General features: G+C 37.1%; 1 pseudogene; it reads right to left on the reverse strand.

The window, feature by feature from the left end:
* Positions 1 to 8307: 8307 nt before the first annotated feature.
* On the reverse strand, positions 8308 to 9153 carry LOC137216628 (heterogeneous nuclear ribonucleoprotein D-like pseudogene; annotated as a pseudogene).
* Positions 9154 to 24465: the final 15312 nt, after the last annotated feature.

The following is a 24465-nucleotide window of genomic DNA, read 5'->3' on the forward strand; positions in this document are numbered from 1 at the left end:
AAATAAAACATTGGAAGTTTAATATGGATCCTTGTGATAATTGTTTAGAACAGTGTTTATGGAGAAGCAACATTTTTATTTTAAGTATACTTCAAAGGCTATCTTTATGAATGACCCAAATTGTAGCATGTAATTAATTGTGCATTTACCTAAAACCTCAAAATTGAATCTTTGCTCATACTGTGTATGAAATGTCACATAGCTAAGTTTGGTTTCAGTTTCTTTTACTACTCTGTAGTGTCTAATGCTCCTTCTATTGCAATATTGTTTTTTAATGTAAAACTTACTCTGATTCTCATTTCCCACCTGAATCTCCCTGGTTTGTTTCTCCCATGGTACTCTCTAAAGCAACAGGAACAGATAATACTTTTCCTGATAACCTCAAAGTCCATATAGGACCTTGGCTTTGAAGACAGCACATTGTTGGTGGATAAAAAGCAAGTCTCTCTTTTCAGTTCATTTTCAAGAATATGAGTTTTTCCTAGATCATAGACATTACTTGCACAGGCTCTTGAGAGTTCAGAAGTCCTCTAGGAAACTCTGTGTTTATGAATATGTATATACAAACACACATCTCTCTATGCCTTGCTATATATATGTTCACGTAGGATACACACAGATATGGGTTTTTTTTCCCTCCATCTACTTCATTTGTTATTTCCAAGGTGACTCAGTGGCAGAAGGAATATTTCAGCTTCAATTAAGTCCCCCTTTTTTTTTTGTTATAGCATTTCCCCTCTTCTATCCTAGCACAGTTTGTGGGGGAAGGTGTTCTCTAAAGACATTAGCTGTTGGTAGTTGTTGTCTTAAGAGATTTCTGAGTCCCTGTTCAGGGATTTTAATTCACTTCGTCTCTAGCTTCTAAAACTAGCCTCTCCTGACATTTTTTGTGTTCTGTATTTCACTGAGGAAACGTCATCTAATCCAATATCTGCTGCAAACTTCAGGTTTGGAATAAAGCTTTTTTATACACACATACATGCACAAGTGCACACATAGGTGGAGGTAGTTTTAAAAAATTACCTGGCGGGCTTCCCTGGTGGCGCAGTGGTTGAGAGTCCACCTGCCAATGCAGGGGACACTGGTTCGTGCCCCGGTCCGGGAAGATCCCACATGCTGCGGAGCGGCTGGGCCTGTGAGCCACGGCTGCTGAGCCTGCGCGTCCGGGGCCTGTGCGCCGCAATGGGAGAGGCCACAACAGTGAGAGGCCCGCATACCGCAAAAAAAAAAAAAAATTACCTGGCAAAAAAAATTCTTAGCTTTGGGTCCAGCTTGATGTAAACACAGATTAATGTGGTTTAAGAGTCACCTCTTTATAAATAGGTGGGAATACCAGTTAGGAATAACATATAAGCTGGTATAGTTGGTGATGACATTATTCTAGACAGTTTTTACCATCATTATTTTAAGATATAGCGAAAAGGTAAAGATACTCAATAAAGAGGCTCACATATCAGAATTAGGAATGTTTCCTAAATGCAACATCAAGAAAAAAGTTCAATTTGCTCTCTCTCCCTCCAACTTTTCACAAATTTGCTCTCCATTTTCCATTTATATTTTGGGAATATTTGAAAATAATATTTGACAAAGCTTAAAGATGAAGTTTCCTAATACCAGACAAAAGGATTAGTCTCTTTAAACCTAATTTTGGTGCTGTGTCCCCTCTCTTTTTTTTTCTTTATACCAACACAACACGTTTTTCTATAGTATATTTTTGGTCGGTTGAGCATTCAGGACCAAGCATCAAGAGTACTGTATTATCTTTTTTTCTCGGAACTTAATTATTTTTCATAGAAAAACTGAGTGTCATGGCAGTTTCACCATTTGAAAATGTATCCTTTACTTACATTTCAAAGTAGTTTTCTTGTTCTCCAATTTATTTTTACTCTTGTTACCACTGCCATCTCACCTTCTGTCCTAACCACTTTATGTTTAATCTATATGTTTCTGGACTTTATTATCTTTACTTGAATATGTTTTCTTAGAAGACCTTGAAAGTGTTAGTCTGACTTAGTTTGCATGTGATGTTATGCTGAGAGAGGCAGTGTCATCCAGGAAAAAGCATACAGGCCCTGGAGAATTAGAAAGAGCTGCATTCACAGCCTGAGCCTGCCACTGACTAGCTGTGTTTTTATATACAAATAACTATGGCTTCATTATTTACGTAGTATAACCAATTATATATTTCTTCAAATAGTCATTGTGTAGGTTAAACTAAATAAGATAACACATGTAAACATCCAGTGCAGGTCTGGCAAATAGGCAGTACTTGGAATATGGTAGTTACTATTATTTTTATTATTACTGTTATTTTTTGTTGGGGGGGGCGTTCTTTTTGTTTGTTTGTTTTTTAGAGTGTGAGACTAGGGAGAACGAATCAATCAGCCTACTCTACTGCTTGATATAAGGCGTGGCAAACAGATTTCAATTTTGTCCCTGATTGCCTCCAAGGGCTAGGAAAATTACTCAAATCTTTCTTTCTCTCTGTATGGAAGAAAAACTCATCTACGTAGAGAGTAGGGATGGCTATTAGCTGATTAGTTTTCTCCAAAGATGTTGACCTTACAGTAATCTGTAAATACTAGGTGGTAGTGGTTATTTATTTTTTTCAAATGAAATCTTTTTTAAGGTTTTAATAATCAGTTACAAGTCCTGTGTGTTCATGTGACTGTATAAATGTAATTACAAAAGTGAATTTCAGCCGAAAAATTTTGGAGAGAGCTACCATGTGTCTTTTCCCTGTAAGCAATATATGCTTATCGTTTTATTTTTTTAGGTGCCTTTTTAGCACTTCTGTGACAACCCTTCCCCCAAGCAAATCAGGGAGTATCAAAGAACAGTGGGGGCTACTAAAAATGGTATTCTGGAACATCATTCAGATTCCCTTAGGGAACCATTTTGACATTTTATCGGACTGTGTCTAGTAGTCTACAGAGCTTTTACTTATATTTAAGACTCAAAATCCATAAACATCAATTGTATTTTTTTGTTGTATTTGCATTTATATAGATCCTTTAATATATTTTATATCATAGTTCTTTTACAGATCAATGAATTCTATAGTTTTATAGCAAGGACTATAGCTAGCAAAATTGACAGCTATTATTTATGAAAGTCCCCGTTTCACACACTTCTGCATGTAAGAAAAAATGTTGCAGATTATAGAAAAGTGTAAATGGAGAGGAATTAATTAACACCTATCAGTTACTGTCTTTCAATGTCAACAGTGATTGTAAAACATATTATACTAAATAAATGGATATTAAGGGATTTTTATCAGCTCAGGAAACCAACTACATTCATCTCAAGTATCATCACATCAGAGCTCCCTTCCATAGTATGAGGATAGGCTTTTGGCTATGATGTATTTCTAGAAGTGGCAAACATTTATTCACAACTTGGACCCTTGGCTATATAAAGGATGCTTGAAAGCTATGTATCACTAAAAAGGATTCTAAGCAACCATTAACATAAAATATAGAATCTTGTCTGCACTTCAGGGCTAGTTTCACAGCAGACATTTGGGAAGATTTACCATGTATTTGTAAGAATACAGATTGTAGAATTAGCAAGTGAGAAACCTAATGATTGGGGGAAAGGAAAAAAAAGAGACAATTTATAGAAAATGTAATTTATTCCATAAATTACAAGTTTTACTATTTTCTAAGCTCAATTCCATCTCCAAGGTCCATCTTTTTAAAAAATATTGCATGCCTTACAATACTACTGTATCATAGTGTGTTAACTAGCAGAGGGGTCTCCTCTACTTCTCTGAAAAGAGATGTTTGATCTTTCATATAACTTAAATTCAATGGAAATATGCTTCAAGGACTACTATAAAAATTTTTAACTGATGCTGTCTTATACAGTTGAGGATCTTTGGGGTATATATGAAGTAAAAACTGACTGGTTTGGGGCTTCCCTGGTGGCGCAGTGTTTAGGAGTCTGCCTGCCGATGCAGGGGACACGGGTTCGTGTCCCGGTCCGGGAAGATCCCACATGCCGTGGAGTGGCTGGGCCCGTGGGCCATGGCTGCTGAGCCTGCGCGTCCGGAGCCTGTGCTCCGCAACGGGAGAGGCCACAACAGTGAGAGGCCCGCGTACCGCAAAAAAACAAACCAAAAAAAAAACCAAACAAAAAAAACTGACTGGTTCATGTGAATATTAACCCTACAGTCATAAAGCCCTAGAGTTGAATGAGCTCTTCATATGACACTTATCACAGAATTAAGAATCTGAAGGTTAAAAGGTTTCTGCCATAAACTGAATGTGTTCCCCCTCAAATTCATTTGTTGAGACCTAATCCCCAGTGTTGCTGGAATTTGAAGGTGGGGGTCTTTGGGGGGTGATTAGATCATGAGGGCAGAGCCCTCAGGAGTGGGATTAGTACCTTTATAAAAGAGACCTTAGTAAGATCCCTTAACCCTTCTGCCACGTGAGGACAGTGACAAGATAGCCAGCTTTGAACCAGGAAGCCAGTGCCGGACACCAAGTCTGCCAGCATCTTGATCTTGGATTTCTATTTAGTTATATCCATGGGATTCATCATTAGAATCCAAGTGAGGAGCTTTATAGAATAGATTCCTGGCTCCAAACCAGACCTACTGAATAAAGTTTCCCAGGAGTTATAGAGTGCAGGAATTTTTTTCCAGTGCCTTCTAAGGAATTCTTATGACAAGCCAGGTTTGAGAACCATGGATTTAGACCAAAGACAATAGAGTTTTACCTTTAAGTATATTCAGAAATGGGGATTCCATTAAGTCCATAGATAATATGTATTTGGAATTAGTTACACTGTCATGACATAATTTTAAATGTCTTTTTCCTGAAAAACAAAACTATAGACTCCAGCTTGACTCACCTCAGAAACTGCATCTAGCTTTACTCGCTTTTCTTTAGGAGCTACTCAAAATGTTAAAGGGTTGTGTTTAATTATCCCTCAGGCAGATTTTCTCTATAATAACCCAGTCCCCTTAAAAATTTCTTTTATAAGTCCTATTTTCTCACTCTTTAACAGCTTTTGCTCTTCTCAAAAATCTAGTTTCCTCAAATATGGAGATGTAAACACCAGTAGCATACAAACTCTGAGAAGAATAAAGTTGACTAATAACTAGTCTTACTAGAATATCCATTTCTAATGTCAGGAATTTCAACTTGGCTGTTTCAATTTGGGTCAGCCATTAGGGCTTATAATTATTGCTACATAAGCATTTCTACAGTCAATCCAGACCTAATGAAAATATGACTTAGCCATTATCCTAAGAACCATAACAAACTCTTGAACTGGGACTTTCACATCTTATTTTTTTTTAAGATAGCATCTAAATACATACATATACATAAACACATGCATAGCTGTCTGAGGGTTAATAGGACCACTGTGATCAGAAATAGTTGATTTGACATAACTCTGACATTGCATAACCTAATTTCTAACAACTAAATTAAATTCCTTGAACTAAGCATAAGACCTCCACATGAAAAATGAATTTAAGCTAATTTGCTGAACTTACATGCTGAAATCTGAACCAATCCCTACTTGTTTTCTACTGAATTTTTTAACCTTAATCAACAAATGAACCAGCTGGAACAGGAAAAAATAAATTTATATAATTTCTAAAACTGAAATATCAAAACATCTGCTACACTGATTTTGAATTGGCTGAAACTTTATTTAGTTTAATTCCTTAGTTCAAAAAGCCAAATGTGGATATAGCTATATTTTGTCTGGCTCAATAGACAAGTCAATTCTCAGTGGGACCAGTAACAAAAGCTCTTAATCAAAATCACCTAGCTTCATCAAGTTAACTCTGGTAAATTAAAGCCTATTCCTCCTAAATACTTTCTGTTGGAGGAATCTGTATGTTTGTCCTTGGTCTTGGATACATACAGACAGACAGATTCATGATTTCAACTATTGCATAATACCATTTAGTTTTGTGGATCTTCTTATTAGCCTACCTGGGGATTCGCTTTTACTTTGTGGCAACAGAGCATACCTATTTTTATAGAGTTTTCTAAAAAGAAAACATTATGTGGAACAATATTTAAATTAACTCAGTTGATTGATCTCCTGTTATTTTCAAACTGCAGTTTGATATAATATACTGTAGTACGAAAGGGCAATAAGCATCAAAATCTCCACTGCAAGCCTATTCTGGAGTGTGTGTGTGTGTGTGTGTGTGTGTAACACCTGATTTCTGTACAGTTATTTCAACTTTTCAAAACAGTTTCACATCTATTATTCCATTTAATCTCCATATTTTTAACAAAGTGTATTTATACATTTAAAATTCCTCCACCATTAAAGGAATACAACTTGCTCAGATATTTAAATAATAAACATTTCCTACTAAAAATGAAAATAATTACCTCATGTTTTATGTTGCCTCCTTCTGTTTCTTTCTCTTATTCATAATACTGTATCTGCTTCTCAGTTTTGCTCCTCTGTCATTATTCAATATTTGTTTTTAAGTTCCTACTCTGTGCAAGAGCTGTAGTTTGCTATCAAGCTATCTAGCTTGCTAGATGCTAAGGAGAATACAGAAAAGAGTGCAATATATTTAGCCTCAGGATATTTGTATTCTAGTAAGGAGAGTAAATACATATGATTCTTTCTAAGTAAAATTGACTTCCTCCTCACATTTTTTTTTGCGGTACGCGGGCCTCTCACTGTTGTGGCCTCTCCCGTTGTGGAGCACAGGCTCCGGACACGCAGGCTCAGCGGCCATGGCTCACGGGCCCAGCTGCTCCGCGGCATGTGGGATCTTCCCGGACCGGGACACGAACCCGTGTCCCCTGCATTGGCAGGCAGACTCTCAACCACTGTGCCACCAGGGAAGTCCCCTCCTCACATTTTAAATTTAGTCCCACCAGAATCTTGGTTTCATGTCTGTCTTTCCTTCTCGACAGTGAGTTACCTGAAGGCAGAGATTGAGTCTCATTGATATTCGAATCCTAGCATGGAGCTCAGTGTCAGGCATGTATATTTGCTGCTTCATGTAACTCCCTGTTTTAAATCCTTTAATTTCTCCTTATTGACTTAAAGATAGAATTCAACCTCTTAGCATGTAATGTAGGCCCTTTGTAATTTAGGTTTGCACTATCCTATATGATAGCCACTAGCCACATGTATTGAGCACTTGAAATGTAGCTAGTCTGAACTGAGATGTGGTGTAAAAGTAAAACACACACTAGATTTCAATGTCTTAGTACCAAAGCAATGATGTAAAAAGTCTCATGAATAGTTATCTTGATATCTTGAAATGATATTTTGTTTATATTAAATAAAGTTTATTATTAAAATGAATTTCATCTTTTTTTGCTTTTAAAAAATGTGATTAGAAAATTTTAAATTACGTATGTGGCTTGCATGAGATTCTGGCAGACATGCTCAAGCCCCCTGCCCACCTCCTTTTCCTTATTTTCCATATGCACTTTGTTTCCGCCCTTAAAAACTTTCTTTGCTCTCTTCCAAAAGTGTGTGCTCAATTCCTGCTTCAATTCCTTTGCATGTCTGCTTGGTATTCTCTCTCTTCTTAGCACAGTCCATTGGCAAAGGCCTATCTACTGCACTCCACCTTGGACCACTCCCTCTCAAGACCTGTTTTAGATGCCCTGTGTCTGTAATACCACATCATCCTTCACAAAGCCTTATTTAGGACTTAACACACTATATTGTGTTTCCTGGTTTACTTCTGCCTCTTTTAACACTGGGGCTGATTCTCTCTGAATCTCCTGCTTTGAATATACTTTCCGTCTTAGAATAACCCTTAATGTTTGCTGAATGAAAGAAGGACCTGGTTGAATAGCAAATCTAAAGGGAAACTTTAAGGTCTGAATGTGGATGATAGTTCTAACCCAAAACCACCACCCTAGACCAAACAACAAACAAAAAAAAGGACCCCAAATTCCCCCACTCCTCTCACCGAAAAAAACAAAACAAAATACCAACACAGAACAGAAGCCACTATAGAGCTGCATATAAAGCTAGTAAACATTTATTTTTTGAGAAAACATTAACTTTCATAAAATAAAAGTCTCAAATCCTTGTGTTATCTTCTTGTTGCTCCAATGTCAAAAGGTTATGGAAAATAAAAACTGGTTCTTATAAACAGCTGTAAACAGTTTCAAAAGTTAGTGACAACGTCCTACTAAACAGTCATTCAGTCATTTCTTATTTCAGTAACATAACTTTTTCTTTCGAGGATAGAGTGGCTCTGCAGTGGCTTCATTCTTCGCCTTCAGAAAAGCTGGTAAATCCTTGGTAAGCAGTACCAAAGGGAGCCGCTTCGTTTACTTGCACATTTTAATTAGTAAATGCAGTTACACACCCATGGATCCCATAGTTATGGCCAAGCAAATAATCTCCACCATAGGTATTAAAAATTGGCTGATTATTGTAGGCATTAGGGAAATTGCCATACATTTGATCAGAAAAATTAAACCCTTCATTACTGGTTGAGAAGGGAACAGGCACAAAAACAGTAGAAAGGCTTCTGCCACCGCCGCCTCCAACTGCCCCGCAAACATTTGGGTCTGCGCCAAAAGCATTTGGGTTTGCTCCGTAAGGACTTGGGTTTGCCTGGGAGCTTCTTCCTCCCCAGTAGTTGCCTAGCCTGGCAAATGGAACATCTCTTCCTCCTCTGCTTTGTGACTTGAAATATTCTTTCGGGAGTGCAATTTTTGTTTCACACCACCCAGAGTCAGTCAGATGGTACCTGGCTTCTAACAGCCTTCTCACTGGTTTTTCATCAGTATATGTGATAAAACAGAAAGCTCGTCTTTTGTTTGTTCCTTTATACACTGGAAGCTCAATATTCTCAATCACACCAAATGCGCCAAAATACTCTCTGATTTTTACTTCAGACATATGAGGATTCAACCCTCCGACAAAAACTTTTCTTGGCAGAGATATAAATTCTATGGCTTTAGCCCTTTTAAGATCGATTGTTTTGCCATCCAGTTTGTGCTCTTTGACTTGGAGGACCTTTTCAACGGTGGCATGATCTTTAAAAAGCACAAATCCAAACCCCCTGGGAACACCACTGACTGGATGGGTTTTAATAGTAAAGTCCATTATCTCGCCAAACTGGGCCAAGTATTCAAGAAGAGCTTGCTTACTGGTATCGCGGGGTATTCCGCCGATGAACATTTTTCTGGCGTCATAGAGATTCTTGGTGACTTTGATTAGGACTCCCTCAGGGAGCTCGTGTCTGTTGTCCATTTTGCTTATCTCAAAGCTGTCGGCGTCCACCGAAGAGAGGCTGGCGGCGGCGCGGTGTAGTCGGCGGTAAACTGGCTGGCTCCGGCTCAACTGCCAAGAGAGGGGGAATATGGGAAGTGGCCGGCGAGGTGACGCAAGAAGTACGTGGTGACGTAGGACCACGAGAGCGAGCGGTTTGCGTTTTGAAATGGGCCGTAAAGACAGTGCCTGCCGGAAAACGAGCCGTGTTTGCCCCGCAGAAGTCGGCTTACTTCCGGGGTCTGATGTTTCTGCCCTTAAGACAAAAATAATAGCCCAACAAAATGAAAGTTTGTCACCAACCGCAGCCACTCCTCATCTTGTTCACTTTGGATCGCGTCTCCTTTAAGTTTTGTTGCAACTCGTTAGTTCTTTCAAGATGGAGCCTTTTGTTCATTGCTGTCCTTTTCCGTCCTTTTCGTATCCGTGTCAGTATTTGGGGGCAGGGATGGGAAAGGAGTCGAGGCTGGTAGACCGGAAAGCAGACTATCGGGAAAGCACAATGCCTGTTGGTTACGCTGAAGGGACCTAAAAATCACATTAAAAAAAAAGTCACAGCTTCGTAGAGATGTAATTTACATACCATCCAATTCGCCCTTCTAACGTTTTTAGTATATTTACGGAGTTGTGCGATCATTACCACTATCTAATTTTAGAAACTATACCCTGAAAAGAAATTCTGTACCCCATTAATTAGTCACTCCTCATTTTCCCCTCAACCCTCCCAAATCATACAATCTGTGGCCCTTTAGGTCTGGTTTCTTTCACTTAGCCCAGTGTTTTCAAGGGTCATCCATGTTGTGGCATGTTTCAGTATTTCATTTTTTTTTTTAAGGCTGAATAATATTCCATTGTATGGCTATACATTTTGTTTATGTGTTTCTCTAGAATAATATTTGAAAGCATTGATATTGTTATATTATTCCATATCTGCATCATAGTTAAAATAAGTATAAGGGGGTTTTCTGTCAGTCATTTGCATTTCTGGCATGGTCAGTCAGTATAGATAGGATTTGTCACAATTATCTAGATTATTGAGGTTATTAGCTTAACCCTTCCTTCCATTTGAAGACAAAAACTCAAATTTTTGAACGCCTTAGTTTGGCTACTTTCTTCCTTGGTCATTGCCTTATCCAACATAATCCAGTAATTTGTGTTTGTCTTCTTCCTTCAAATATTAGATTTTTTGAGGGGAGGGTATTTTAATTCTTCCACAGCATCACCCCACAGATTCTGTCTCTACATACTTGGACTCAGTGAATTTCTGCAATTACTCATTTAAAAAAAATATCCTATTGTTAATAATAATACCTGCTTATTTCTCTCTGCAAATATGTGTACTTGCTATCATTTGGAGATAAGAGAAAGGGAACTGTAATTTAAAAACTCCCTCTATGAAATTAAACCATAGGGAAAATGAATTTCACAGCAAAGGTAAAGTTAAAAACTCTAGGGAAAAAAAGCCCTGGCTCACATTTTAATTATAAACTATTTGAGGCCCCATCTGCTCCCACCTCTCTGATGTTATTCCACATACCTGTGCCTTTGTTCATTCTGAGCATTCTTCCTCAAATGCCTTTGTTTTCTCCTCTGCCAACCACCCCATCCTCATTCTGTCTGCCTAACCTTTATAGCTTCCTCTAAGAGCCTCCCCTCTGTGAACCTATTATACCCTTTTTATACATTTTTATCAAGATGTATATATATATGTGTCTGTCAGTTAGCTTCTCATGGACAGACACGGTGCCATACTTAACCTAAAGGTTTCAACACAAAGCATAATACATGTAATACCTGGCACATTTTTTTTTAAAGGAACTCACTAAATGCTTGTTGAAATAAACTAAGCATTGGAGTTCTGTGGGCCACATTTTTGAAAATCCTTGGTCTAACTGGCCTCTGAGAGGATGAACCTGTTGCAGATAACTTCCTGAATGCTGATCTGCCACAGTTTTGGAGATCTGACCTATCTTCTTATGGAAGAGGCTGCAATATTGAAATTTTCTTATTTTGGGATCATCTGTAAACCAACTGAGAAAACCACAAAGAAGCCGGAGCTCCCTTTAGCTCCTGCTTTCCCTAGAATGAGACTCTTAGGGGCATTATACCCTCTGTATTTCTAAACTAATGAGGCATCTTGATGGCTAGTTATTTACCTGTGGCTCTTTTTCTAATTAAGCCATGGCTGATGTCATAGTTTTGACCCCTGTGAGGGCTGGTTAGCTTTATTCAATTACATGGCTACAGGCTGCACTCATGGCCCTAGTCCTTGCCCTTGCAAACACATGTTCCAAGGGGCTGCTGGGTCAGAGCACATCAATGAATCAGTGAAAAGACAGTCCTCACTTCTGGATACACAATTCAAAGCCTTTAACCTACTGATCTTGGGTCAGTAGTGTCATACTGGTACATGAAAGACAACACATGATTACTGTAATTACTTCTGAGGCAGTAAAATGGAACATTTTAAAAAAGATTGTGTCTACTCCTTGTCCCCTAATGAAAATAATTATGCTCACTGAGGTACTGTCCTCTCACACACATGCTCCGTGATCTTTAGCTGTCTAAAATGTTTTAAAATGACTCCTTTCCACTGTAATGTCTAAAGAAATTAAAATCTGTACTGTTTAGCTTTAGTTTTTCATGGCGACGGTGCCACACAACATAACATATTTTAGGTATTGAAATACTGTCATCAGATTCCTAATGTTAACTCTCCTTATGAGCAGTACAGTAACAATAATTCTGACTAGCAATTTATTCTTATTCCACATTAAATCAAAATACACATATATTGGAGAATTGAAGGAACTGGAGATTTCTTTAAGAAATGAATAAATGAATGAATGAATGTTAGGCACCCAGACAGTTATCAAAGGTATTTTACAAAAGTGGACTGCTTGTGAAAGAAAAAACCCATAACACAAAGATCAAGTGGCAAAGAAGCTAGGGATATAAAGTCAGGAATTGCTGCTTTTGGGGGTAGGGGGACCAAGGGCTATAATACATGCAGGCTGTCATATTTTTTGTATTTTAGGGAACATGGGATGCCTGACCTGGGTTTGTTTTACTGTGATCTAGACCATGCCTGCTGTATTTATAGCTCTTAATTTGATTGTCCCTTGGATGTTAGTATCTTATTTATAATTGTTGGAGAATGGGGGAGAAGATGAAGGATGACATATGCCTTTAGAATTAATCTGCCTCTCTTATCATGGGACTCAACGTTGGCAGAAGGATGCTGTGGGACCCATAAATCAGGAAGGTAACCTGGATGTATCCTGATTTGATATGCTGGCATAGACCTGTCTCTGTGATAATATATTCTTTAATGCTCTGTTGAACCTGTTCTCTTTAGTGAAATGAAAATGCATGTGTTTGACATACTTGGTCTAGTTAGTTGTTTGATAAAGTGAGATTTCCCTTACTCTTTTTCCTCTTCATTTTCCACAGAAACTGCCAGTGTCCATTACTTAAATTGAGAGCGCTAGCAGATAGTTTGAAAAATGATCATTTAGGAAATACTGTTCTGTGCTAAATTTGAGTGTATCCAAATAGTGATCTAGCTGAATGTAGTCCACTGGACATAGACTAAAAATTAATTTGACATCAAAAGTTTTTAACAGGGCTTCCCTGGTGGCGCAGTGGTTGAGAGTCCGCCTGCTGATGCAGGGTACACAGGTTTGGGCCCCGGTCCAGGAAGATCCCACATGCCGCGGAGTGGCTAGGCCCGTGAGCCATGGCCGCTGAGCCTGCGAGTCCGGAACCTGTGCTCCGCAACGGGAGAGGCCACAACAGTGAGAGGCCCGCGTACTGCAAAAAAAAAAAAAAAAAAAAGTTTTTAACAGCTGAGTCCAGCTGCTGGACTTTTGCCTAGATGACAGTCATTTAAAAAGTACTTTTTTGCCATCTGCAAAGGAGGCAAATGTGCCGGGTTGTAGGAAGACCACATAAATGTGTCAGTTTCAAGAACTGCTTGACAAGACACGTGTAGGTATTAAAACATCCATTTCTCTTGAGAATACCACTTAACATAGGCAGTTCAATTATGCTAATCTCAGACTGAATATTTACAGGTTTTTTTTAAAAGAGGGAGGCTTGGTAGAGAGGAAGACTCATTCTCCATCACTATGCAATATATAGTAAAGGGAAGTCTACTGAGATGCACTCTGTGTCTCCCAGTCTTCCTTAGAAGAATTATGAAAGCCTCAAAGACTTCCTAGTTGTGTGTTTGGGTAGGATCTACCACGGAAGGAATGGGAGTCCATTCCCCAAGCACCTATGCATAACCTGGAGAATATTGGAATAACAGTACATGACCTTGCAATTCTCTTTTTCCCTCTTCACCTTCTAATTAGCCAGTGTCATCTCAAAGAATGGGGGTGCCCTACGGATGTACAGATAAAAAGACAGATTCCAAAACTGGCTTTTTTTTTTGATGTAGGTCAGAGTTGCCCACAACCGTTGAGTTCAATTAAAATCCATAAAGTTTGTAGCCTGTTTCGATATTTTGCCTCATCTAATTATTTATTTTTGTGGCTTTAACTTTTTGGTAGGGGGAAAAAGCTCTACCTGCCAACTCACTTTTTTTCTTTATAAAAGTCATTGGTGGAGGGGCTTTGCTTGGACTTTTTTAATTAATGGAATCTGTATTGCTTATATGTGAATTTGTAAAAGTCATAAAGGTAACCATACTTGCATATGAATCATGGAAATGTAGAGTTTAGATATTCTTGTTGTGCAAACATAGATATAAATAAATATATGAAATCAACTTATACACTATAAGAAGTATGTACATATAATGCTCTTTGAAGACTTATAAAGAAAGTCTGATTACTTGATTCATATACAGTCGTCCCTGAGTATCCTCGGGGGATTAATTCCAGGACCCCCTTCTGATACCAAAATCCATGGATGCTCAAGTCCCTTATCCACCTGTATACTTTAAATCATTTTTAGATTACTTATAATACTTAACACAGTGTAAATGCTATGTAAATAGTTGCTAGCACACGGAAAATTCAATTTTTGCTTTTTGGAACTTTCTGGAGTTGTTTTCCAAATATTTTCAATCTGAGTTTGGTTGAATCTGCAGATACAGAGAACCAGCTATACTATTTAATGTGAATTTCTTTCTAGTTATTTTTGTTGGGTCAAGTAATCATCTATATTTAAATATTCATGGACTCTGGTCTTTAGTCTAAGAAATGAAAATACTGAGAAGAGGTTTTATTTCTGTCGTGCCTTTTTTTTTTTGGCTCATAAATAATTTTTTCACATATCTCCTCTGGGGAAAAATACACTGACCAATAATTTCCAGTCGTGATTATTTTTTAATTCCTGATTTTGTGAAGAAGAACATGCTTAAAAATCAAAATATACAATCCTTGTGTTTCATGTCTCATGTCTAACCCCCTACCAGTTACAACCCACACATTCTAAGCTGATCACAGAAAGAACAGTTGTGGAGTCAGAATCACAGAGGTCTGTGCCAAGTGCATAGGACATGCAGAAAGGATTCAAGAATACAATCAATACCAACTGAGGTAGTATTGAGAATAGTCTGACAGAGATGGACAAAGGAAGTCTAATGCCGCTCCAGTGAAACCTTTGAGTCAGGTCCTTAGACAAGAGAGGTTTTAGGTACATCTAGAACTAGAGGAATCAGAGATAAGAAAACAAATACAAACTTACAAGGATATCTTTTGGACTAAAACAAAAAGATGAAGATGAACACTGTGTTAGAAAGAAATGGAATATGGTGAATCAGTAGTCAGTTATAAACTAATTTTAGGCTTCTCACTGTTTCCTTTGGCATTGATTTGCTTCTGTATGGAAGTATTATCTGCATTAAGAGACAGTGGCTGAAGAATCCAAATACCAAGTATTTATGCCCATCCAATTGTTTTTTCTTTGTTCATGCAAATGGCAGGCTTTAGAATTCTGAACTGTATAGTTCCCAGTACTTTTGTGTATGTGGGGAGCAATAATCCTTACCTGGCAGTTCATTTTTTTCTATCTGCCAATATCGAGTTTAGTTTTTCGCCAATGTAGACTCTCTGCCTGCAAACAACTACACAGGTTTGTCTTATCTTGTTTTTTCAATCTCTGGTAATCAGGGCTTCATTTTTTCCCCTGACAATTTAATATCCAAATTATCTGTGCCTTCTCTTTGTAGATGTTGTTTCCTAATAGATTGTCTATTCCAGCCTTAATAACCATTCCTAGGCTTGTCAGAGACCGAGCTTAAGGAAGAGTGTAGCACTTGTATAAATTCAATGTTTTCAAGCATTCAGCCAACATGTAATGAGCATCAGACAGAGAAGGGGGAATAATGGTATCTCAGGCAGAGAAAACAGTATGCACAAAAACTTAGATTTGTTCTTAGAGCAGTAGTGGGGTAGCTGGGGTGCCTTTCATATGAAAACATATGATAGGAGATGAGGTTGGAAATATGGGCCTTTTTGAGTATGTAATAAACATTTTTGAACCTTCATGTGTCAGGCACTGTACTAGGATTTTTGGATACAAGGATGAATAGAGAATTTTATGAACTAACAGTAGGATGGTGATAGGCTTATAAACTCAAGCTTCATTATAATGTAAATACAGTCATAGAGGTAAACACAGATTGTTCAGGGAGTGGAGGAGGGGAGTACCAATCATAGCCTGGATGCAGGAAGGGGTAAGATGTCATGAAGAAAGAGAACAGAATGAGAAGCCAAGGGAGGCCAGCACTAAACCCCGAGATGCTCCAGCATTTAAGGGACCAGGGAGATTTTCACAGTGTATGGAGTTTATGGCAATTTAAAGTTGAAACCTATTTGGTCTTTAGAATGCTTTAGAAAAGTGCTTCCTCTTGAAGATTCAGAAAATGATTAAACTACAGTCACCATATTTAGTTGATTTCCCCTATAGAGAGTGATATATTTACATAATAACCTTTGTGTATCTTTGTGACCACACATGAATGAGCCAAAAATATATGGTTTTTGGCTTGAATTAACAGTCATTTATTTAAATATAGGACACCAAAAGCAGGAGTAATAAAAGAAACATTTGTTTTATCAGACTTCATCAAAATTAAAACTTTTGCATTTCAAAAGACACCATTGACAAAATGAAAAGGAAGGCCACAAACTGAGAGAAAATATTTTCAAATCATGTAACATCCAATAGTGAACTTGCATTCAGAATATATGAGGGGTATTTACAGTTCAATTATAAGAAAACAAATAATGCAATTAAAAAATGAGGGAAAGATATGAATAGAAATTTCACTAAAAAAGATATTGAAATGGTCAATAAGCACATGAAAAGATGCATGACATAATTAATCATGAGAGCAATGCAAATTAAAGCCACAATAAGATACTACTTCAAACCCACTTGAGTAACTATAATAAACATACATAAATAATCATAAGTGTTGGTGAGGATGTGGAGAAATGAGAATTTTCATATATTAATAGTGAGAATGTAAAATGGCAAGCTGCTTTAGAAAACAGCTTGCTGTTTCTTAAAAAGATAAACATATTTACAATATGCCCTAGCAAATCAACCCCTAGGATCTACCCAAGAGAAATGAAAACCTATGTCTTGTGCACAGATGTTTATATCCGTATTATTCATAATAGCTCAAAAGTGGAAAAAAATGTCTATCAACTTGTGAATATATAAACAAGTATGGTATATCCATATAATGAAATATAAAGAAATATAAAAGGACTGGGTACATAGATGAATCTCAAAAACATTAAGTGCAAGAAGTCAGATGTAAAAGATCACATGTTGTATGATTCCATTCACATGAAATGTCTAGAAAAAGGAAATCTAGAGAGAGAGAAAATAGAGTAGTGGTTGCTTGGGACTGGGGGTGTGAACAGGGAGCAACTGAAAATGGGTATGAAAAATTTGGAGGGATGATTGCAATGTTCTAGAATCAGATTATGTGATATCTGCATATCTCTAAACTTACTAAAATCATTAAATTATACACACAAAATGGCTTTATGGTATGTAAATTACACATTAATAAACCTATTAAAAAACAAACAAAAAGTCAGTTATAAAACATGCCAGGGCTCCTCAAGTGAAAATATCATAAATGAGAATTAAGTAGTTGATTATATTGAAATGGTTATAACAATAGATATTTTGTATGGTTTAATCATAGAAAAATTAACTGAACATTGGAGAGTCTAAACTTAAAAATGAAATGAATTCCTGAAGTTCTAGAATTACCTATCCTTTATTTTAGCATGCTGGATTGTATGTTCATTTCTTTGTATACATATATTGTTCCAGTTTCCTTCAGATTTTTCTTCATGCTTTTGTGTTTTTAACCCTAGAAATATTAAAGGAAGATTTTAATATCAATAAAATGTTAAAAAATAATGAAGCAAGCATTTGCTTCTTGCATAAGATAATTTTGATTACATTTTCATAACCTATTTGAAAGATTTTATGTATAAATACACACACACAATTTGGTTTCAGATGTATGGAATTCCTGAAAATTCTCTAGGCTAACTTAGAAAACATCTCAATATATCTCAAGTTTGATCTATGTTGTAGTAGCAAATATATGTTGTTTATAGTGATTTAACATCTATATTCTAGAATGTTTCCTAGAGCAACTAGAAAAGTGCAATGGAATTTTGTGAGGAAATGCAAGGATCATGAAGCTTTAAAGTACTTATTTCTATGTATGCTATGAGTAGATTAGTTGACTTTTTTTTAATAACAACTTTTGAAGTGTATACCCATATATATAAGTGTATAGGCTCCATTTGGACAAACTGAACAACTGATTTTTTAATTACAGTTCTCAGGTGAAAGATGAATTTGGAAATATTCAGTAAGCACTGAAAAAACTTAATATAAATGTTGCAAAATAATTATGACATTTTGTTACTCTGAGGATTATTAATACTCTTTAACCACCTTAATGTCAGTCACATTCAGTGTTCTGAAATGGAGGTTCTGAGTCAGCCCACGGTGGAGGTGTATTTTTCCTTACCTTATTGTATCATTTTTTAGTTGTCTTATTGGATTTTGAGCATAAGAGTGCACCCGGCATCAGTAAAATCCTCTTAGAGGATTTTGTGAAGGCTTAAAGATTTTCTTGAAGAATATATATAGAAAACTATTTTCTTCAAACAGTTATAAGTTCAGAAGTCATCACCTATAGCAATATAAAACAAGAAACAAACCCTTTAATTTAGTTTTCTATTAACAGAGCAATATGTGTAAAATAACACCTAACATGGCTGCCAAATAGTTTATTGAATTACCTGCTTCTTCTCATTTTGTTTTCTGTGGTTCCACAGTAAACCTTGTGAAGCCTCACAAAAGAGAAACATTTCAGCTTCCCAATATCTAAGGAGGTAAGAAACAGAAAGGGGGCTGATTTTTCTACACTTAAGGGAGAAGGGAGAATTTTCCTGGATCAGGTTTCTATCTTGGTCTGTTTGAATTAGATATTGGCTAGGTACATTCATGTATATTCCAAAAGAATCTCTGAAAAAAATATTTATACCTATAGTGGACAGCTTGGAAAGAAAGGAAGGAAGGAAGAAAAGTTTTATAGTTATATGGTTATAATATTTTATATATGTAGTTATATATGTGTATATATATAGTTATATATGTATATATATAGTTATTTGGGTGTAAAATATGTTTAAGACATTCAGATTTTTTTTTTATACAATAAGCCTATGTTTATAATTATGATCAAACAATGGAGCCACAAAATAGCCAAACTATGGATTTAATATCTTGTCACAATCTGGATTCTAGAAGGTGAAAGTTAACTGGTAATTGTAAAGGTCCTACTTCAAAAATATTTTGATTCAGAAAAGGTAGTATGGATGGTAAAAAGATTTCATAGTTTTATTTTTTTCAGAGAGATTTAGTTGGTTTTTATTTTTTCAATAAAGAATTTTTTTTTAATTGTAGAATAGTAGATTTATAGAAAAGATGCAAAGATAGTAGGGAGTTCCCAAATACCCAACACTCAGTTCCCCTTATAGGACTGTGGTACATTTGTCACAAGTAAGGAACCAACATCTGTACATTACTATTAACTAAAATCCACAGTTTATTCAGGTTTCACTAGTTTTTCCTTAATATGTTTTCTCTGTTACATTTGTCATGTCTTCTAGTCTCTTCTGGGCTGTGATAATTTCTCAGACTTTCCTTGTTTTTGATAACCTTGACAGTTTTGAGGAGTACTGGTTAGGTATTCTGTGAAACATCCCTCAGTTGGGGTGTCTCTGATTTTTTCTCTTGGTTAGAATGGTGTGATGGGCTCTTGGGAGGAAAACAACAGAGGTAAGTGCCCTTTTCATCAGACATCAGATCATGGGTACATGCAAAGAGCATGACTTGGCACTGATGATCACCTTGATTGCCTTGGTGAGGCAGTGGTTGCCAGGTTACTCCAATGTAAACTACTTTTTCTCCCACTCCATACTCTACTCTTTCATGGTATAGTTATTTAAAAGTATGTTCTTTATGAAGTGGTTTTAGAATGACATTTTATTTCATCTTGCTTTTTGTCTAAGAGCAACATCTTTTTCTGATCTAGTCAGAAATATCTAACCATTTACTTAATATGTTCCATGTGTGAGGCTCAATATTGCTTGTCTCTTAAAAAACAAAAGTCAAGATACAATTATGACTCTATTGATTCTCAACATGAATATTTTGATGTCATTTGATTATTTCTCTTCGTGATATAGCAATATATGGTTATAAACTTACTCTTTTTTTTTTTTTTTTTTTTTTTTTTTTTTGCGGTACGCGGGCCTCTCACTGTTGTGGTCTCTCCCGTTGCGGAGCATAGGCTCCGGACGCGCAGGCTCAACCGCCATGGCTCACGGGCCCAGCCGCTCCGCGGCATGTGGGATCTTCCCAGACCGGGGCACGAACCCACGTCCCCTGCATCGGTAGGCGGACTCTCAGCCACTGCACCACCAGGGAAGCCCCAAACTTACTCATTCTTTAAAGATACTATGCTTGGACTTTATATTTTGGCTATTGCTCCAGGTTTGTGATAGAGCCTTTTGGCCTAAAGGAGGCATTGAACGGCAATGCTATTGCTGCTCCTGCCACATGATGTAGAACTGGAAGGTGATCCCTGGTAGAATACCAGGTCTTGTGTCCGTGTATCGCCTCCTCCCACGCGACTGACTAGGATTATCTCAATCGAATCCATCTTTCTGTAATCTCCACAATGGCCCAAGTACCTAGATGTGCTTCCCTGTGTTAAGGTTAGGGCAGTGATTTGACTAATTAATATAAATAGTAATAATTCTTTTACAGCTGGTGGGTGCACCCTTTGGAGTGGGTGCACTCCAAGACACATATGTAGAGAATTTGTAATGCGTTACCATCAAAAATACAGGCCCACCAGGATAGCTAAACTCATCCTTAACCTACCAAATAAATCTTTCAAGTGACTGACTATAGTGTGCAGGCTCTCAGTGTTTTCTCTGCTTCTCTGGGGCTTTATGCTAATGCAGGAATCCCTCAAGATTTTGAAACTGCAAGATTTCACTCAGTTTGACAGGTTATCTTTCCTGATTCTGGAGTTGGCTGGTGAGGCCTTTATTTTAACCATTAAACACCTTTGTAATTTTGTTGTTCTTGCCTTTGTTTTGCAAGACTAGAGCTCAATTACTGCAGTTTAGCCTGTTAAAGTGAGGGGTAGGTAGCATGAGTCTGCAAGATTAACAATATATGTCAGAGGACAGATAGGGAATGAAGCAAATAACCACTAGTGATTGCTCCTGGAATCAGTTTTATTTTTTTTTAATGGGGGTCGATGTGCAACTCTGGTATTTTTAGGGCCATCAGCAATAGCTTTGACTTGAACGCATTTCTCTTATTTAAACTCTGCTCTGATGCAAGTAATCGATATTGCAGTTTTGGTGAAAAAATCCTTTTTGACAAAAGCTCCAAGATTGATTACCTAGATCAATACCATTTTTAAGAACAATTCATCAAGATTGTATTTAAACAGAGACCATGATGCATTTAAACCGTTAATAATACAAATCTTTCCCCCTTCTCTCCTCCTTGTGGATTATCTCTTTTCACCCAGCAGTAGACTTCACAGTAGAGTATAATGTCACACAGTTTTCCAGGCTTTAAAATAAGATGACAGTTCTTCCAAATTGTTGTTACTCTCCTCTCCCCTATTCTTCTCACAGCTTTGTTGTTCCTAATTTGCAAATAAACTCTCTATTGTCCTCACAATACTGAGGTTCTGGAGTCTCCTGTTTTCTTGGTCTTATAAAAATTGAGAAAAAACATCCTGGAAGAAAATGAAGACAAAGAAATGCAGAGCTTTGCTGCAATCAAGCTCTTCCACTTTTCAATCAGCAGCCACTCTAGGGATAATGTAATTGTCTTGATAATTCAGGCAAACGCACATTTTTGGCCTGAATGACTATAGTAATTGTGGCTGTGTGGATCCAGTTTAGTGGAGGTTAAAAACTGTCCTTGTGGGCTTCCCTGGTGGCGCAGTGGTTGAGAGTCTGCCTGCCGATGCAGGGGACATGGGTTCATGACCCGGTCCGGGAAGATCCCACATGCCACGGAGCGGCTGGGCCCGTGAGCCATGGCCGCTGAGCCTGCGCATCCGGAGCCTGTGCTCCGCAACGGGAGAGGCCACAACAGTGAGAGGCCCGCATACCGCAAAAAAAAAAACAAACCCTGTCCTTGTCTAAAAATCATAACAATGAGAATCAGCAACTAGCCATTACTGAAGCTCAGAATGGTTTACTGAAGTCAATTTCCTCCAACATCTTTAAAAATTAAATAATTATCATCTGTCCAGAATGCAAAACTAACCTGGAAGCACTGGGATGAGAATGGTCCTCCAAACCACTTTTTCTACATTCTTGCTGAAAATATGAGGAAAATGAAAGGTGGAAAATGGGGGAACTGGGCTAGATATAAGTTCTGTAACAACTATCAACTGGTAGCTTTAAAATTGCTTCTAACTTTCACACTGATGGGGACATTTGAGACTCTGCTAAAGGCTGGAAGAGGATCCACAGTAATCCCATGGGGGTTGCCGTGGAATTCAGGTGTCATTTTCAAAGCTCTTTCTATATGTCCTTTATCAACTTGTCTTTAGATTGTATTACGTGCAGTGCCAAGGGGGCCAAGAAGTGCTGTATGAAAACTGAGGACATATAACTCAGGGCAAGAAAAGGTAAATTGCATGGTGACTTAGGATGGTAAAAGACTCAAAATATAATTGATGCATGAGTTTTTCTTGGCAAGAGATTCACTACAAAAGAGTCTCTAAATTCCAGGTAAAAGTGTTTATCATGGAAGTTCATTTTTAAAGGCATCAGTGAAATTGAGGTTGAGGTGAATTTAGAGAGCATTCTAAGTTGGTGTACTACAAAGTTTCAAAAATAATACTCAGTTCACTTAGAGTGTTCTACATGTCCTCTGTGTGGAATTTATTTAGAAGTGAGCTGTACCTGGAAGAAATGGACAAATTCTTAGAAAAGCACAACCTTCCAAGACTGAACCAGGAAGAAATAGAAAATATGAACAGACCAATCACAAGTAATGAAATTGAAACTGAGATTAAAAATCTTCCAACAAATAAAAGTCCAAGACCAGATGGCTACACAGGTGAATTCTATCAAACATTTAGAGAAGAGCTAACTCCCATCCTTCTCAAACCCTTCCAAAAAATTGCAGAGGAAGTAACACTCCCAAACTCATTCTGAGGCCACCATCACCCTGATACCAAAACCAGACAAAGATGTCACAAAAAAAGAAAATTACAGACCAATATCACTGATGAATATAGATGCAAAATCCTCAACAAAATAGTAGCAAACAGAATCCAACAACACATTAAAAGGATCATACAACATGATCAAGTGGGATTTATCCCAGGAATGCAAGGATTCTTCAGTATACACAAATCAATCAATGTGATACACCATATTAACAAACTGAAGAATAAAAACCATATGATTATCTGAATAGATGCAGAAAAAACTTTTGACAAATTCAACACCAATTTATGATTAAAAACTCTCCAGAAAGTGGGCATAGAGGGAAACTACCTCAACATAATAAAAACTATATATGACAAACCCATAGCAAACATCATTCGCAATGATATGAAACTGAAAGCATTTCCGCTAAGATCAGGAACAAGACAAGGAGGTCCACTCTCACCACTATTTTTCCACATAGTTTTGGAAGTCCTAGCCATGGCAATCAGAGAAGAAAAAGAAACAAAAGCAATATGAATTGGAAAAGCAGAACTAAAACTGTCACTGTTTGCAGATGACATGATACTATACATAGAGAATCCTAGAGATGCCACCAGAAAACTACTAGAGCTAATCAATGAACTTGGAAAAGTTGCAGGATACAAAATTAATATAGAGAAATCTCTTGCATTCCTATACACTAACAATGAAAGATCAGAAAGAGAAATTAAGGAAACAATCCCATTCACCATTGCAACAAAAAGAATAAAATACCTAGGAATAAACCTAACTAAGGAGGTAAAAGACCTGTACTCAGAAAACTTTAAGATACTGATGAAAGAAATCAAAGATGACACAAAAAGATGGAGAGATATACCATCTCTTCTTGGATTAGAAAAATCAATATTGTGAAAATAACTATACTACCCAAAGCAATCTACATATTCAATGTAATTGCTATCAAATTACCAGTGTCATTTTTCACAGAACTAGAACAAAAAATCTTAAAATTTGTATGGAGACACAAAAGACCCCAAAGAGCCAAAGCAATATTGAGAAAGAAAAAAAGGGAACCGGAGGAATCAGGCTTCCTGACTTCAGACTATACTACAAAGCTACAGTAATCAAGACAGTATGGTACTGGCACAAAAACAGAAATATAGATCAATGGAACAGGATAGAAAGCCCAGAGATAAACCCACACACCTATGGTCAACTAACCTATGACAAAGGAGGCAAGAATATACAATGGAGAAAAGATAGTCTCTTCAATAAGTGGTGCTGGGAAAACTGAACAGATACATGTAAAAGAATGAAATTAGAACACTCCCTAACACCATACACAAAAATAATCTCAAAATGGATTAGAGACCTAAATGTAAGACCAGATACTATAAAACTCTTAGAGGAAAACATAAGAAGAACACTCTTTGACATAAATCACAGTAAGATCTTTTTT

Source organism: Pseudorca crassidens, chromosome X (genome assembly GCF_039906515.1).
Source record: "Pseudorca crassidens isolate mPseCra1 chromosome X, mPseCra1.hap1, whole genome shotgun sequence".
NCBI lineage: Eukaryota > Metazoa > Chordata > Mammalia > Artiodactyla > Delphinidae > Pseudorca > Pseudorca crassidens.